This window comes from Mesoplodon mirus, assembly GCF_964341445.2.
Source record: "Mesoplodon mirus genome assembly, chromosome: 12".
NCBI lineage: Eukaryota > Metazoa > Chordata > Mammalia > Artiodactyla > Ziphiidae > Mesoplodon > Mesoplodon mirus.
Window position 1 is genome coordinate 60,450,945 of NC_138988.1, and position 17,668 is coordinate 60,468,612.

The following is a 17,668-nucleotide window of genomic DNA, read 5'->3' on the forward strand; positions in this document are numbered from 1 at the left end:
ATTATTTCCTTGCAGCTGTCATACAGTATACCACAGAATTGTTTGCAGGGCAGTGAGGGGGGAGTACTTAAATGAAAGAAATTTATTTTCTCACAGTTCTGGAGGCTGGAAGTCCAAGATCAAGGTATGATAAGGTTTGGTTTCTCCCGAGGCTTCTCTCATTCCCTTGCAGATGGCAGGTTTCTCAGTGTGTCCTCAAATAGTCTTACCTCTGTGCACAAAACCCTCTGTTCATTGTGGTTCCAAATTTTGTCATTTTATAGGGACATCAGTCTGATTCGATTAGGACCCTCTTTAACAGCCTCATTGTAATTTGTTACCCTTTAAATGTGTTACCAGCAAGTCCAGTCACATTCTGACAATACAGGGGGTTAGATATGCAACATATGGATTTGGGGGACACAATCCAGTCCACAACAGTTTATAAAGGTCTTCCCCATCTCAAGATCATAGAAATATTTATATTTTCTACTTGAAGTTTATAGTATAAAATTTTATATTTAAATTCACTTGGAATTTTTAAAATTTTTATTGGAATATGATTGATTTATAATGTGTTATTTCAGGTGTACAGTAAAGTTAATCAGTTATACATATACATATATCCACTCTATTTTTTTGTTTGTTTTGTTTTTAGGATTCTTTTCCCATGTAGGCCATTAGAGAGTATTGAGTAGAGCTCCCTGTGCTATACAGCAGTTTATTATTAATCTCTTTTTTAATTTTTTACTTTTTTTTTTTTTTTGCAGTACATGGGCCTCTCACTGTTGTGGCCTCTCCTGTTGCAGAGCACAGGCTCTGGATGTGCAGGCTCAGTGGCCATGGCTCACGGGGCTAGCCACTCTGTGGCATGTGGGATCTTCCCAGACCAGGGCATGAACCCATGTCCCCTGCATTGGCAGGTGGACTCTCAACCACTGCGCCACCAGGGAAGCCCTAACTTTTTATTTTATATTGAAGTATAGTTGATTAATGATGTTGTGTTAGTTTCAGGTGTACAACAAAGTGATTCTGTTATATATATACATGTAACTATTCTTTTTCAAATTATTTTCCCAATTAGATTGTTACAGAATATTGAGCAGAGTTCCCTGTACCATACAGTAGCATTGTGTACATGTCAATCCCAAACTCCCTAACTATCCCTTCCTCACCCTTCCCCCGGTAACCATAAATTCATTCTCTAAGTCCATGAGTCTGTTTTGTAAATAAGTTCATTTTTATCATTTTTTTAGATTCTGCATATAAGTGATAACATATGATATTTCTCTTTCTCTGCCTGACTTACTTCACTCAGTGTGACAAGCTCTAGGCCCATCCATGTTGTTTCAAATGGCATTATTTCATTCTTTTTTAATGGCTGAGTAATATTCCATTGTGTATATGTACCACATCTTCTTTTTCCATTTTTCTGTCAATTGACATTTATGTTACTTCCATATCTCAGCTGTTGTAAACAGCACTGAAATGAACACTGGGGTTCATGTATCCTTTTGGGCCACTTGGAATTTATTTTGATATCAGTCACATTTTTTTTTACTGAGAAATATATAAAGAAAATGCATAGGCAATATAAGTGTAGAGTAAAAAATTACTCATATTCTCACCACACAACTTCAGAAATAGAACATTCTATTTCCTCTGTATATCCCAACCCTCTGTCATTCCCTTGCTTTCATTAGAGATTCCCACATGCATATGAATTCCTAATCAATACTTTGGCTTTTCCTCTTTTGGCCATTTATGTAAGTAGAATCATATAGTGATTATCATTTTGTGATGTAATTTTTATTTTGTTTTCTATATTTGTTTCTGGGATTAATCTATGTTGGTGTATGCAGGTGGTTTGTTTTATTATAATTTAGTAGCCTATATGGTAAATATACCAAAATCTATCCTATGTATTGTTATTTAATATTTGGATGTTTCCTGCCCATTACTATTATGAAAACGGTTCACGTGTGTCTGCTCTATGCCTTGGATAAGAATTAATAAAACCTAGGAATTATACAACTAGTTGTACAATATAATCACAATTTATATTCCCATTAACCAAGGATGACAGTTCCTGTTATTCCACATCTGAGCCAATGTTTTTATTGCAATTTTAAAACATTTGCCCAATTGTGGACTGTGAAAAAATCGTTTGATTGTGATTTTAATTTGTATTTAATTTATTACCAGTGAAATTGAGCATCTTTTAATGTTTATCATATTTATCAATCTTTTTCTTTATGATTTCCATTTTGTGTAAATTTCTAAGTTCTTCATTCTCCGACATCATAAGAACATTCTCTTATGTATGCTTCTAAATATTTTATGTTTTTTTTTCTTTCACCTTGAATTTGAATTTAACTGGAATTGATATTTATGTACTGTTTCTGAAGGAAAGCACCTCCTCCTCCAGCAAAGCCTTTGGGGAGAAGATGCTACACCACCTCCTCCTCACATCTCCCTTCACCCACAGCCCCCACTTGGGCTTAAGATCCCACCTCTGGAGGGTGTAGGAGATACAAGAAAATGTATACTAGAACAAATGGACAGAGAAAGAGGGGGGCTGATATTTTCCATGAGAGGTGTGGACGTTTTCTCTAAGTAAGAGGCATTTGAGTAGAGACCATAAAGATAGTGAATAAATGAGACATTTATTTCTGAAGGAGTAGCACATTTCAGCAAGCCAGAAAAAAAAAAGGAAATGCTCTGTGGCATGAGGGTGCTCAGAGATTTAAAAAATGGCAAGGAACCCAGTGTGGCCAGAGCATGTGAATGTGCATGTTCATGTGCATGAGGAGAAAAGGGACACCAGGATCCTAGTCTATTTTTACAAGCTTCTACCCTTCAGATTAGCCCAATTCCCCTACCTAAATGGAAAACTTCTTGTTTTTAAGAAAGCAATTTGAGCATCCTTCTGACTCCTAGGTTGAGCAAGTGAACACTCCTCTGCATTTATGATGGTCTTTTACTTTCTGTTTCACCACTAAATGATCAGTTTCGTCAGGGACAGATTTTATCTTTTCTTATTTTCATGTTCTTACTGATTGGAATGGTCACTGCTCAATAAATGTTGAATAATGAACAAATAAATGCAAATGAGTGATTGTAACATTTTCTTCTGACTTCCCTTTGGCCCAGTAGAAACTAGGTGGAGCAGGAGCCCAGAACCACTGATAAACAGAATGTAGACATGGTCACTTCTGCTTTTTACCATGTATAAGAGTCTTAAGAATGAGTCTCAGGCCACAGATTCCAGCCATGTCCCCTTATTGAGAATTAGTGACTGGTTGATTCTTTTTTTTTTTAAATACACTTAATTAATTTATTTTTAAACATCTTTATTGGAGTATAATTGCTTTACAATTGTGTGTTAGTTTCTGCTGTATAATGAAAAGAATCAGCTATACATATACATATATCCCCATATCTCCTACGTCTTGCATCTCCCTCCCACCCTCTCTATCACCCCCCCCACCAGGTGGTCACAAAGCACCGAGCTGATCTCCCTGTTCCATGTGGCTTATTCTTCTGTCTCTCTCTATTCTAGTCAGTGGGTGCTGGTGCTTGCATGCTCTGTGGGCTGACCTCTTGCGTGGCTTGACTCTCCTCTCTCCCCTAGGCTGTCCCTGATTCACAGGTGCCTACCTGGTACAGGAAACTGAAAATCTGAAGTCACTACATGCTGTGGTTTGGAACACAGGACCCGGTTAGTTTGCATTTGTTTCAGCCAACAGTGGTGTCAACCTCTACCTATAGAGAGGGGCTGATCATGCTTCTCTCGTCAGCTTTATCTAACAGACAACTTCCTGTCATTTCTCTCTGCTTATTCCCTTGACTCATTGGGACATCCTACATGTCACAGCCACTGTTTTTCCTCACCCTAAATCAGGAAGTATATAATTCTGCCTGATGCTGAAACTCTCTGAAGCAGTGAGTTATGTGTCCAGCCCTGGCCTCAAGGCCAGTGATGAGTAGCAAACTGGCCAGAATGTTCATGTAGTCAGAGTGGGCAGAGTGGGCAAAGGTGTTTGTGACCAGAGAAGTTATACAAAATATGACCTAAGGACCAGGGTGGAGAGAGGTTCCCTAGAGGTCCAGGATACCAAGAGCAGACCATAGTCTCATAGAAGGAGAGCCTTCAAAGAAGATGGAGAGAAACAGTGAAAACTGGATCTTGAGTGTGAACAAAATGCAGTGAAGGCAAAACAAGAAGAAAGAAAGATAAGAAAAGAGAAGCAACACACAGAAAGGGCAGAGTACAAAGCACCTTGGGTGTGTATAGAAGGAGTCACATCAGAAAGAGATTGGAAGTGGAGAAGACAGAAGAGGGAGCACCCGAACAGCAGAAGTCATGCCAGTTTCTTGGCAGAGGAAGCCACACCCTCATCCAGTCTGCCACCTGTGGAGTAATGAAGGATAAATTAGTTGCATACCAAGGCAGTATACTTCATATTTAAATATACTTAAAAGTTAATAATACTTAAAACTTAATAATACTTAATCCTTGATCAATGAAATTCTTAAGTAAGTCCATTGTTCTAAAAATTCCATAGAGTACTTACATTCAGATAATTCTTTTTCCCATAAAGATGTGAACATTGACAGACCTCGTGTCCTATCTGGTAATGTTTAGAATTAAAGACAGACTTAGGTTTGAATCTAAGTTCTGCCTCATGGTAACTGTGAATATGGCATGCCCTTGCCCCACCTAAGCTTCAGTACCTTTATTTGTAAAATGAGACATGATAATATTGTCCTGATGATTAAATAAAAAATTGCATGTAAAATTCTGCAGTGCCTTGGATATGACAAGAATGTAGTCATCATACTTATTATTTATTTTATATTTTCAATGTAAAATTAAAGACACCTTTCTAAGGGCATCCTGATAACTGAACTGCACACGTAAATGGATTGTTTTTACCTCACTGGGATGAATCCCTACAAGTAGCCTCACTCAATCTTTATTTTTATCACTCTTGGCTTGCATTCTTGGTTCTGTCTAGTTCCCCTCTCCTTCCCTCTTTCAGATGTTACCAATGTTGGTAACTTTCAAGTGTTGAGTTTTATCTCCAGCTGTGGCCAATGTGAAATGTCAATCCAGTGGGAAAACCTGACCAAGATTAACACAGGTAGGGGCTATCCATCTTGTAAACAGGGAGATTTCAGATCTAGTTTACAGTTGATGACATATTTCAGGCCATCTAAAAAGTAAAATGGAGTAACTATACTTCAGGCATCCAAATAGAGCCAGGTGGCCATTGTAAATGTGTTTTCAGATACTTGCCTGCATCACTGAGAACTTGAATTTTCAGAACTATATCAAACTCAAGGACACCAGTAGCCATTTTCCAAACAATATCTGCTAGAAGTTGCCAGCTGCAACCTTGTAGTTTCAAATTTCCCCACCTTCAAAACTATATATTAATTGTAAACTCAAACAAATCTTTGCTTAAGAAGCAACTTTATGTCTTGCTACCTTCAATCCTAATTCTTGATAAACAACTTATGTAGCCTTGTATATTTTTGCCTTTATAAACTTTCCCCATTTTGTAGCCTGACAAAACACAATTCAAGTGTCTCTTGGATCTGTATCTCTTGCTGCAATCCTAACAAACCCCGAATAAATGCCTCTTTATTTCAACCACGTCTCCATTCTTGGAATTATTTGTTAATAGGGTACGACTTTTTCTCTCTGCTGCCTGTAGCATTTTCATCATTCAGGGGGCAGAAGTTTACACTCCATTTCTTCACAGGACCCATACTAAACCATCATTCATGTAAAACCTAAAGGTTCTTCAGCAGATCAATTTAACATTTAATATGTAGCTATTTCACAGGTCTTTTCTCACATTACTTATATAACTTGATACTCTATACCTTGGCAAATCATCTGAATTTCTTTCAAAGTGTTACAAAAGCAAAATTCAACTGAGTAATTTTAAAGAGTTTTTTGACTTTATTCCGTGATTCATGAATCTGAAACCATACAGTCTATTAAATAGAAATGAGCTCCAAGAGCTAAAGAAGGCAAGAGATTTTATAGGCAAAAAGAGTGGGAACAAAGAAGTTGCACTAGGCAAAAAGCTGGTTGGTAATTGCAAGTTTACTTTCCTTTAGGCTATGGTAGGGGCTTCTTGGGCAGATGACTTAACTAGTCCTGATCAGGAGATTCCTAATTGAATTTAAGATTGAGTTTAAGATTCAATTTCTGGGAAAGAGGAAACTGTATGTAAGTTAATTCTCAGGTTGGTGGCATGAGGCTTAATATAAGCAGCCCTATTTTAGGCCCGTTTTTTTGTTTTTAACAGAGGGTAGTTATAGAAGATACATTTTTAAGACAACAGAAATTAACATTCAGAGTTGAAACATTTCATATGGTGACTCAATGACAGAACAAGTATTTGAACCAACATTTGTTACCTTATCATTTTATTCTGGAAAATCTCAAATCTTTTCCTGGTTGATCTATAAATTACATCATTGATACACACACACTCTCTCTCACTGCAATGCACCAGCCCCTGCTTCCATCCATAAACTCTCTGATATTGGTGATCTCCTCTCATTCAACAGAGTGAGTGACATGCTCAGGTTAACTCTACATCTTGCTAGAAATTTGGAGGATGAACCATATTCTCACAGGTAAGACCAGAATGAAAGAAAGAAAAAATTAAAAAGCGTATGCACTTACTGATGGTGAATCCTTGAAAGTCTCAAACAAAGCCATTCTTGGTTATAATTGCTTACCCATTGAACTTGCCCATTAGTGTTTCCTGGTTCAAATTGTTTTCTGCTATGATGAATTGACTATTAAGTGTCCCATTCAATGTAATTCACCATGTGCAGGATTTTCACTTTGGTTTTCTCATAATGATCAAGTAATGAGAAGATGTAAAGATTGATTCTATATAGGTTTTCTCATTAAATTTCAGGCACATAACTAAAACCAAAAATATGTAAAATAAAACTATAACTCTGGCATCACTGTTCTGTTTATTTCTATAGTTTAAAATAAATATCTTGATGAGAGCTTCTTTTTCAGCATATGTCATAATTGGAATGTTTGTTGCCATGGTGATGGGCTGTTGTGGCTCTTTATACCATAAGGGTCACAATTGGAGGTTAGCCTTTCTGAACAAAGAAAGAATTAGCCAGATCCAAAAGAAGCACGTTACCCTACAAAAGTATATCCCATCTGTTCCTGGGAGATACTAATTTCCTTTGGTGATTAGCTTTATATACCAGTTGTATGGGTTTAGTTTAAAGTCAACCTTCTACCAATAAATAGATCCGTTTTGTGTATGATGTCAAATCAGGTTGTTCTAAATTGTGAGACTGATCAGTCCAATTAACAATTCCCAAAGTGAATGGATGCCATTCTGTAAGTCTTCTGGGTTCATTGCCTGCTACACCTGATCTATTACTGGTTGGGAGTATTTTTCTATGACATGGAACATAACACACAATGTAGTGATGGCTCTTAAAAAGAAATGATAATTTTGGGGAAATTTCAGAGTTGCCTCTGATATTACATCTATGAAAAAGTCAAACTCATACAAACAGAGAGTAGAAAAGTTGTTACCAGGGTTCTGGAGTGGTGAAAATAGGAAGAGGTTGGTAAAAGGAAAAATGTTCAGCTATAAGATGATTAAGATCTGAAAATCTAATGTAAAACATAGTGATTATAGTTAATATGTTTTGTATAATTGAAATTCAATAAGAGGGAAATCCTAAATATTCTCATGAAAGAAAAGAAAGAGGAAGGAAGGAAGGAAGGGAGGAAGGGAGGAAGGAAGAAAAGAAGGAAAGAGAAATATGTGAGGTGATGAATGTTAATTAACTAGTTGGGGGAATCCTTCACATTGCATACATGTATCAAATCACCACTATGTACCTTTAAATATCTCACAATTTTATGTCAATTATACCTCAAAAAAGCTGAATTTTTAAAAAGATATGAAAAATCTTCCATGAAAAATGGAAGATTAATTGTGTTTAGCTTGATAACATTTAGGAACATAGAACATGGGTGATCAAAAAAATCTCCCTGGCTGATAGAATGTGGGCAAGTTTTATTCATTACTCAAATCTGAATTGTCATGGTTACCAGGATTGTTGTCTTAATGCATAATTTATAAAGAGGCACACACTGGAAATCTCCAATGTGTTTAATCCTAGTCTCTCAAAGTAAAAAGCTGTATTTAGAGATTATATACACTTTGTGTGGACTCCCTTGTTTACAATGGATTGTAAAAAGTTATAGTGAGGTATCATACACTAATTTTCTGTTTTTCATTTTAGCATTTCCTTCAATATAAGCCTTCCTCTAGTTAGTGAGAGGTATCCATGTTAGCTTGAAGAGAGTTAGGTTGTTACCGTAAGAATGAAAAGAAAAACAATCTGGTGTTCTGTTTTTTTAATACTTTCAAAATAGACTTTTTGAGTCCAGAATAGACATGGTTGTTTTTTTTTGTTGTTGTTGTTCAGTTTTAGTGTTTATTTTTACTTGTTGACAGTTTGCTTTATTTATTTATTTTTGACTGTGTTGGGTCTTCGTTTCTGTGCGAGGGCTTTCTCTAGTTGTGGCGAGCGGGGGCCACTCTTCATCGCAGTGCACGGGCCTCTCACTATCGCGGCCTCTCCTGTTGCGGAGCACAGGCTCCAGACGCACAGGCTCAGTAATTTTGGCTCACGGGCCCAGTTGCTCCGTGGCATGTGGGATCTTCCCAGACCGGGGCACGAACCCGTGTCCCCTGAGTCGGCAGGCAGACTCTCAACCACTGCGCCACCAGGGAAGCCCCGACATGGTTGTTTTGAAAGGCAATTTTTTCAATTTGAAAGAGTTGAAATTTACTGAATGAAGACAAGGCCTTAGAAAATAGCAATGATGAGACTTTAACAGAATAGTAGCACATTGATAAACTACCAAGCAATAGGAGGAAAGAGGAAAGAGAATGACACAGGCCATCCTGTCTCAAGAGAGGAGACATATTCATTTTTCCTAATGAGTGGGAGTGTTACAGAATCCAACCTCAGTCTGCTTGCTGCACAACAGGCCAATAATTGGGAGACAAGGTGTTGAGGCAAGGAATAGTGACTTTATTCAGAAAGCTAGGTGTCCAAGAAGGTGGCAGACTAATGTCCCAGAGTACTATCTTATGGGGTCTGGATGCCAGTTTCTTTTATAAAACAGAGAGGGGGAGGAGATGAGGAAGTAAAGTAAAAAAGGCCATTAATCTTGCAAAATATCTCATGGCTTGACCTGCATCAAGGAGGGGATGTGTTATTTTTTTCTTTTCTGCAGGCATTTGCAAATGGACAGGGTCAGATTGTCTCCCTGTGAGCTGAACAAAGGCACTTTAGTTTAACATTCAGGCCATTATGTATGCTCAGACTTCCCTGAGGCAGGCCATTATGTATGCTATGACTATAGACAACATCCTTTTAGTGATTATAATAACAAAGGCAATGAAAAGCAAAGATTAAAGTAAAAGAAACAGATCCAACATGGAGTCAGATTTTGCTCTTCCTTGTTACAATTCCCCACTCTCAATGTCCATTTCACAATCTTGTGGGAAAAGGGGCAGGGACCACTCTAACTGCTTCCTGCTGTGTAGGGGTGATGAGGAGTGATCATGGAATGGAATTGATCAGCCTTGGGCCGGGAATAATTCTTAGAACTTTTAGGAAATAGTGCAGCTCTCAATTATTTGAACCTGTTGCTGTGTTGTTCAATAGAACAGGATTAAACAAGTAGATTGACCCACTCTTCTCCAGCTGTAAGGAAATTGCAGTCTCAACAGTTATCACTTATCCTTTTTGAAGGGCAACCTTAAGCCTTCTAAGGGTTCATAAACCCACTTCTCTCTAAGACTCTCAGGAGCTGAGTCATTTTTTTATGATGGTGGTGCAGCTTTAATGCGAGTGTGATGAATCCAAGGTTTTATCCCAGCCAATTTGACAGATGAATGTGTGGTGAGTAATACCACATATGGTCCTGTCCACCTTGCAGTCAGCTGGTGCTCAGGCCCTTGTTCTCTCCAGGTTTTAAGGAGGACTCAATCTCCAGGTCGGAAAGGATGTAAGGCTACTTCATTTGGATAGACAGACCTGCTGGAAGCAAACTCATGAACAAAGGTCAGTATAGTGCCCAAAGCTTTAACATAATTAGCAACAGCTAGGCCTTTCAGAGCATTTACAGATTTACTCCAGGCAGACACCTGGATTGGCCTACCATACTATATTTCAAAGGGACTTAATTTAATCCTTCTTCTCAAGCCACTCTGATCTGTAGCAAGACAATTGGAAAGGCCTTATCCCAAGTTAAATTAGTTTCTTGACATATTTTAGCAATGCTCCTTTTCAATGTATGATTCATTTTCTCATTTTTTCCTGCTGATTGTTATCTCAAGGATGAATGTAACTTTCAATTAATTTGCGGTGCTTTAGACATTTGTTGTGTTATGCTAGAGAGAAAAGCAGGTCTGTTATCACTCTGAAGGGCGTTGTTAGGTAGTCCAGACAGGGGAATAATTTCCTAAGGAGGACTTTAACCACTTTGGAGGCTTTTTCTGTCCAGGTGAGATATGCTTCCACTCATCCTGAAAAAGTGTCCACACACACCAGCAGGTATCTGAATTTTCCTGCAACACGAGGCATTTGAGTAAGGTCTATTTGTCCATCTTATTTGGGACAGGGCCCTTTTTGCTGGGTCCCCATCTGGGGAGGCCTGACAGCAGTTTAGGGTTTATTTTTAGCACAAATCATGCAATTCTGAGTGACTCACTGGATGATCTTTCTTAGGTGAGGTCCCACTATATACTTCTGAATCCATTGCAGAGTGGCATCTCTCCAGTAATGGGTACTGTCATGAATGTGCTTCAGCACAGTGTCCAAGAGGGCCTTAAGAATCAAAACAATTCCTTGTACATTACATTTCCAGCCAGTTGAGTTATGGTCAAGAATGAAATCCCACTCTTTGGCCCACTCCTTGTCCTTTTCTGAAAACACTGGCTGATATTTTGATAAGTCAATCTGCGGGAGAAGTGACCCTATCATGGCTTGACAATCACCTTCCTTTGATACTTTCTTTGCAGCTTGGTCAGCTAACTGATTGTACTTTATTATATGAGTCTCTCCTTTCTGGTGGCCTGGGCAGTGCATTATGGCCACCTGTGAAGGCTTATGGACTACGTCTAATAGTGACAGGATTTCAGAAGCATGTTTTATATCTTTATTTTGAAGTGAGAAGTCCCCTTTCTTTCCAGATTTCCCCAAGAGCATGTACCACATAGAATGCATAGAGGGAGTCTGTGTATATATTTACTCACTTCTCTTCAGCAAGGAGCAGGGCTCTTGTCAGAACAATGATTTCTGCCTTCTGAGCTGAGCTCCCTGGAGGCAGAGCTTTTGCTTCAACAATTCTTTTAAGTGTTACAACTGCATAACCAACACCTTGGTCCATGAAGCTGCTTCCATCAGTGAAAAGTCCATATCTGGTCTGCCGAGGGTTGGTCCTTTAAGTCTGGTCTGCTAGAGTACACTAGCTCAATGATGTGTAGGCAGTCATGCTCTGGGGATTGTGCAGCATCAGTTGGGAGCAACGTGGCTGGATTTAGGGCTGAAGTGACTTGAAGTCTTGCATTGGGACTGTCTAGGAGAATGTCTTGGTACTTTCCCATTATCCTGGAAGTCAGCCAATAGCCCCCTTTCTGTTCCAGCAAAGAAAGGACATGGTGAGGAATATACACACTGGTGGGTTGTCCCAGGGTAAATATCTCAGCTTCCTGAAGTACATCACTACTAGTTGCTACAGCTCAAAGGCAAGGGGGTCACCCCTTAACAGTCTGTTCTAGTTGTTTTGAGAAGTAGGCAACAAGTCGAGGGATATTACCCAGAGTTTGAATTAACAGCCCAAGACTTATGCCTTGTCTCTCATGTACATACAGTTTGAAAGGTTTCTTTAAGTCCATTAGTCCCCAAAGCTGGGAATGAAACTAACTTCATTTTTATTGTTTCAAAGGCTGTTTGACACTCTTTAGTCCAAGTAAGGGGCTCAAAATTGTGTCCCTTCAGTGTCTAATAGAGGAGTTTTACTATGAGCCCACAGTTTGGGATCAAAACCCGAGAGAACCCTGTCATTCCCAGAAAACCTCTCAGTTGTCTGTGGGTCCTGGCTGTTCCCAAACCTGCAATTGCCTGCTTCTTTTGGGCAAAGGATCCTGCTCTCCTTGGGAGAGGACAAAGCCCAGATACATGACTTGCTGTTTGTAAATCTGAAACTTTTTCTGGGAGACCTTATATCCACAATTGGCCAAATAGTTCAAGGTTCTGATTGTATTTTGTAGACATTTATCATATGCAGGGCTCACTATGAGCAAGTCATCCACATATTGGAGCAAAAGCCCTTTGTCCAATATTAAGTTTCTAAGATATCTAGCCAACATCTCCCCAAACAAGGTAGGGGAATTCTTAAATCCTTGAGGCAGGACTGTCCAACAATACTGTTGGACTGCCTGTGTTTCTGGGTCCTGTCATTCAAAAGCAAATAGCTGCTGTGTTTCTTCTGCAGTAGGAATGCAGAAAAAAACATCTTGCAAGTCCAGGACTGAGAACTAGCTATATTCTTCTGGAATAGTTGTGAACAGAGTGTATGGATTAGACACCACAGGGTGTACTCTTGGGCTACTTCATTAATAGCCCTCAAGTTTGGACAAAACAATACTCTGCCGAGTTTGGCTTTTTGACTGGGAAGATAGGGGTGTTATATGGGGACCTGCAAGGTTTAATCAGTCCTATTTTCAAAAACTTCTCCAGAATTGGCTGAATTCACTTTTCGGCCTCTTGTCTCAGAGGATATTGTTTTAGATTAGGTGTCCCAGCATGCCTTTTTAATGGGATTTGTATTGGTCTTGCTTTTTTTGTGTGTGTGTGGTACGCGGGCCTCTCACTGTTGTGGCCTCTCCTGTTGCGGAGCACAGGCTCCGGACATGCAGGCTCAGCGGCCATGGCTCACGGGCCCAGCCGCTCCACGGCATGTGGGATCTTCCCGGACCGGGGCATGAACCCGCGTCCCCTGCATCGGCAAGCAGACTCCCAACCACTGCGCCACCAGGGAAGCCCCTGGTCTTGCATTTTTGGCGTTCCCCAGAGTGCTGTTAGCCCACACTTCAGGCCTTACCTTTTTGTAGTGGGAAAGAGCTCAGTGTCCTTTTCTGGGGTTTCCATGAGCACCATTTGTAGGCTTAAAGTGTGCTCCGGTGGGACCCTGATGTCAAGCTGTTCTGGTGAAAAAGTTACTTGAACATTTAATTTACAAAGGAGATCTCATCTCAAAAGGGGGACTGGACACTCTGGCATATATAAGAAGCTATGTTTCAGGGTGAGGTCCCCTAGTTGGCATCCTAGAAGTTGTAAGAATGAACAGTCTTCTACTTCTCCAGAAACTCCTGTGACCAGGATAGACTGAGATAGTTTCTGTGCCACCTTGGTATTCTTCACAATATGTGGCACCTGTATCTATTAGAAAGTCAATCAACTTGTTCTCCATTGTCAAAGTTACCCAGGGCTCCTGTGGGGAAATTAGAATCAGACGCCTCAAGTCCAAGGGAGTCCCTGGGCCTCTTCATTCATTATCAGAGTATTCCTCTCTTTCTACCATATGAGAGGTTCCTCTTCCTTCTATTATTCTACTTCCTATTTTTACTGTAAGGCAATCTTTTTTCCAATGCCCTTCCTCCTTGCAGTAAGCACATTGTCCCTTCCCCAATGGTGGCTTACCTTCCTTTAGGCTACTCGGTTTCCAGGAATTCAATGCTGCTGCCAGAAAAGCTGCCTTCCATTTTGCATCTTCTTGCTTCTGTTGTTGTTCCCTGTTTCTGAATACTTAAGCAACATGTAAAAGAACGTGAGAAGGGTTCATTCCAAATGCACCATCTAACTTCTCTAATTTTCTGCTTATATCTGGGGCACTTTGCCTAATTACGGTCATATTTACCATACTTATGTTCTCAGGGGCCCCAGGGTCTGCATCTGTGTAGCACTTATAAGCTTGATAAATCCTTTCTAGAAACTCTGATGGATTCTCATTTGGTTTTTGTTTTATCTCCTGAATTTTGTTTAAGCTCTTTTTTCTAGGTACCCCCTTTTGAAGACCCACAAAGACAGATCTCCTATAATGTTCTAAAAGTGGCCTGTCTCCATTATTAGGATCTCAGGCTCAGCAATGAGGATTGCCAGAATTGTTTCTGGAGTTCCATTTGGATCCACTAGATGGAGCTGGTGCACTTCCTCTCTAGCCTTGTCAATGACCATCCTCCTTTCATACCCAGTAAGCATTATATTCATGAGTGTGAATGTCTGCCCAAGTGGGATCGTAGGTGGCAAATATAGAGGTGAAAAGTTCAGTCATATGGTGTGATTCCATTTGGAAAGCAGGGTTGTGGTTTTTCCAGTTAAGCAAATCTAAAATTGAGAATGGATTGTGCATCCATAGAAACCCAGTTGGTTGGCCATTTGCATTAAGGCTTCATACAGGATATCAGTACAAGGGAAACTGCTCTGCTGTGGGAAGGGGCTCCCGATCCAAACTGGGTGCCTTCTCAGGTCTTAGATGGTGATACTAAACCAGGTCCCTGAGCCCTGTGGGTTAACAGAGAAACTTCTATTCAATCCCCATGGGTAGGGGAAATAGGAGATGATGAAATGAGTGAATATGTTGGTGGTGTAGTGGTGGGACATTGGAACAATGGCCAGTGCAGCATGTTTGGCCAGTGGGAGTGTTGGATAGGCCAGAGGGGGGTTTAAGTTTTGAAGTAGCATGTCCCCACTCTCATTTTATCCATCTTCCCCTTATAGAACAGGTTCCGCCTTGGGTTTCCTTTCAAACTGCTGCACCATAACATGGCAGCCCTCTGACTTCTTTTATTTCTAATGCAATAGCATAAATGCTTCTATATATGGAATCTCATCTGTTTCCCCTGCTCTTTTGCAAAACATTTCTAATTGCGAGATCGTATAATAATTGAGTGAGCCATTCAGGGGTCATTGATGTTCTGATCCTAACATATACTGAGTCCACACCCTATTACAATAGTACACTATCTTTTTCTTAGTCATAGGCTCATGGCTATGTTTCGCCCATTTATCTAATATACGCCCCAAAGGGCTTTCCTTTAGGATAGATGAAGTATTTCCCATTTTTATAAGTTTGATAACACTAAAACAAAAAAGATGCAAACAAATTCCAATACAAAAAGCACAAATTCCAACATTGATGCACACAAAACAGAATCCAACAACTTGGTTCCCAAATCAGGTAGAGTACAACAACAATTCCCCTCTCCAACAGGGTACCCCAATCAAACAAACTGGCTGGTCCCATAAAGGGAAAGCCCCAAATGAGGGGGGAATGTTTTCTTTTCCTTTTTTTTGTGTGCAGTATGCGGGCCTCTCACTCTTGTGGCCTCTCCCGTTGTGGAGCACAGGCTCCAGACGTACAGGCTCAGGGGCCATGGCTCATAGGCCTAGCCGCTCTGCAGCATGTGGGATCCTCCCGGACTGGGGCATGAATCCATGTCCCCTGCATCGGCAGGCAGACTCTCAACCACTGTGCCACCAGGGAAGCCCGAGGGGGGGATTTATTCCTGGTTGTACACACTAGAGCGAATTACCTTGCTAATCGAGTCCATCAACACAGAAGTTTGTCAGTTCCTTGCTTCAACTGCCAAACACGGGTAGTAGGTGCCACTTCAGGGAAATTTGAAGGGAAGAGCCTCAGGACAGCTGGCAGCTGCTAAAACCTTGCCCCCAAATTCTCTCATCGTGGCCGGTTATCCTCAAACAGTAAGCCTCCTCTCTGGCTCGCCAAATTTGCAACCAAATCCAAGCTTGGTCTGCTCGCCACATGACAGGCCAATAATTGGGAGACAAGGTGTTGAGGCAAGAAATAGCGACTTTGTTCAGAAAGCCAGGTGTCTGAGAAGATGACGGACTAATGTCCCAGAGTACCATCTTATTGGGGTCTGGATGCCAGTTTCTTTTATAAAACAGAGAGGGGTAGGAGATGAAGAAGTAAAGTAAAAAGGCCATTTTTCTTGCAAGATATCTCCTGGCTTGACCTGCATTGGGGAGGGGATGTGTTAATTTCTTCTTTTCTGCAGCCATTCACAGATGTTCAGGGTCAGATGGTCTCCCTGTGAGTTGAACAAAGGCACTTTAGTTTAACATTCAGGCAGATGGGTAGGGTTCCCTGAGGCAGGCCACTATGTGTGCTTACAGCTATAGACAGCATCCTTTTAGTGATTATAATAACAAAGTCAATGAAAAGCACAGATTAAAGTAAAAGAAACAGATCCAACATGGAGTCAGATTTTGCTCTGCCCTGTTACAGGATAATTATTCAAACTATTTTGGGGAAGGGGTGGGATTTCCAAGGTATTGGGCCACTGCCCAGTTTTGGCCCTTTATGGTCAGCCTTGGAACTGTCATGGTGCCTGTGGTTGTACCATATAGCACGCTAATGTAGTACAATGAGTATATAATGAGGCTCAAGGTCTATAGAAATCAAATCTTCCACCATCTTGGGCTTAGTTGGTTCTAAAATTTTGTTGTGTACTTTTTCTTTTCCTCCATGGCTGTGTCATTCCTTTAAGGGTTGTGCCCTGTCCCCTTCCTTCTTGACTTAAAACCTAGTTTTAATACCTAAACTAATGGCAGTTTTCACCTTCCCTACAAATGTAATCTTAATCAACTAGTCTGAAATTTTCTAGCCAGCAACACTGAGTTAATCTGCTACTTGTCCCTCTCAATCTCCCAAAGGAAGAAAATGAAATCTGCGTGATAAAACCCACCCCATTCCCTTCCCCAAAGAAGATGTCCTGGCCTATAAACAAGTCTTTCTTTTATTTTGCTAATAGTTTCCTTGCCCCAACCTTCTTCATATAAAAATATTCCATTATTTACAACCCCTCAGAGAACCCATGATGTTGCTAGATGGAATGCTCTCCAATTCATGAATTGCTTAATAAATCCAATTAGATCTTCAAATTTACTCAGTTAAATTTTGTTTTTTAATAGATTCCAGAGAGCCATGTGCTGTTTCTCTCGTTTTTGAGACCCTGTCTAGACACTAGGAGAACAAACCTGGCTTAACAGCTGGATGATGAGGAAGATGGGTTTGTCATTCCCTGTTGCTCCAGATGACAATTAGCCAATCCTCTGAATTAGAATCACCTCTGCTGACCCACAGCTTATAAGTTTGTGTGAATGTATCAGTAAAGATAGGAGCACTAACCAGCTGAGTCTAGCTGAAAACACCAACCCACACCATCATAAACTAAATAAATGTTGTTGTTTTATTCTGATAATGTTTAGAGATTTTTACTTTTTGCTGCTTAGCAATAAAAAACTGATAACTAGAGGTTGGATGCTGCCATAACAAAAGTCCAAAATATGTGCCATTGGCTTTAGGACCAAACTGCAGGCTAAGTATGGAAAAGTGGTGGGGAAATTGATAGCAAAAACATTTTTTTAAAAAAGCAAGTAAACTGTGATTAAGGGGTTGAAAAATAATTGATATTGAAGACTGTAGAAAATAATAGGTAACACACATTTTATAGTACAAAACAATTGGCAAAAATGCTGTATAAAGTAATTTAGAAAATGGAGAATA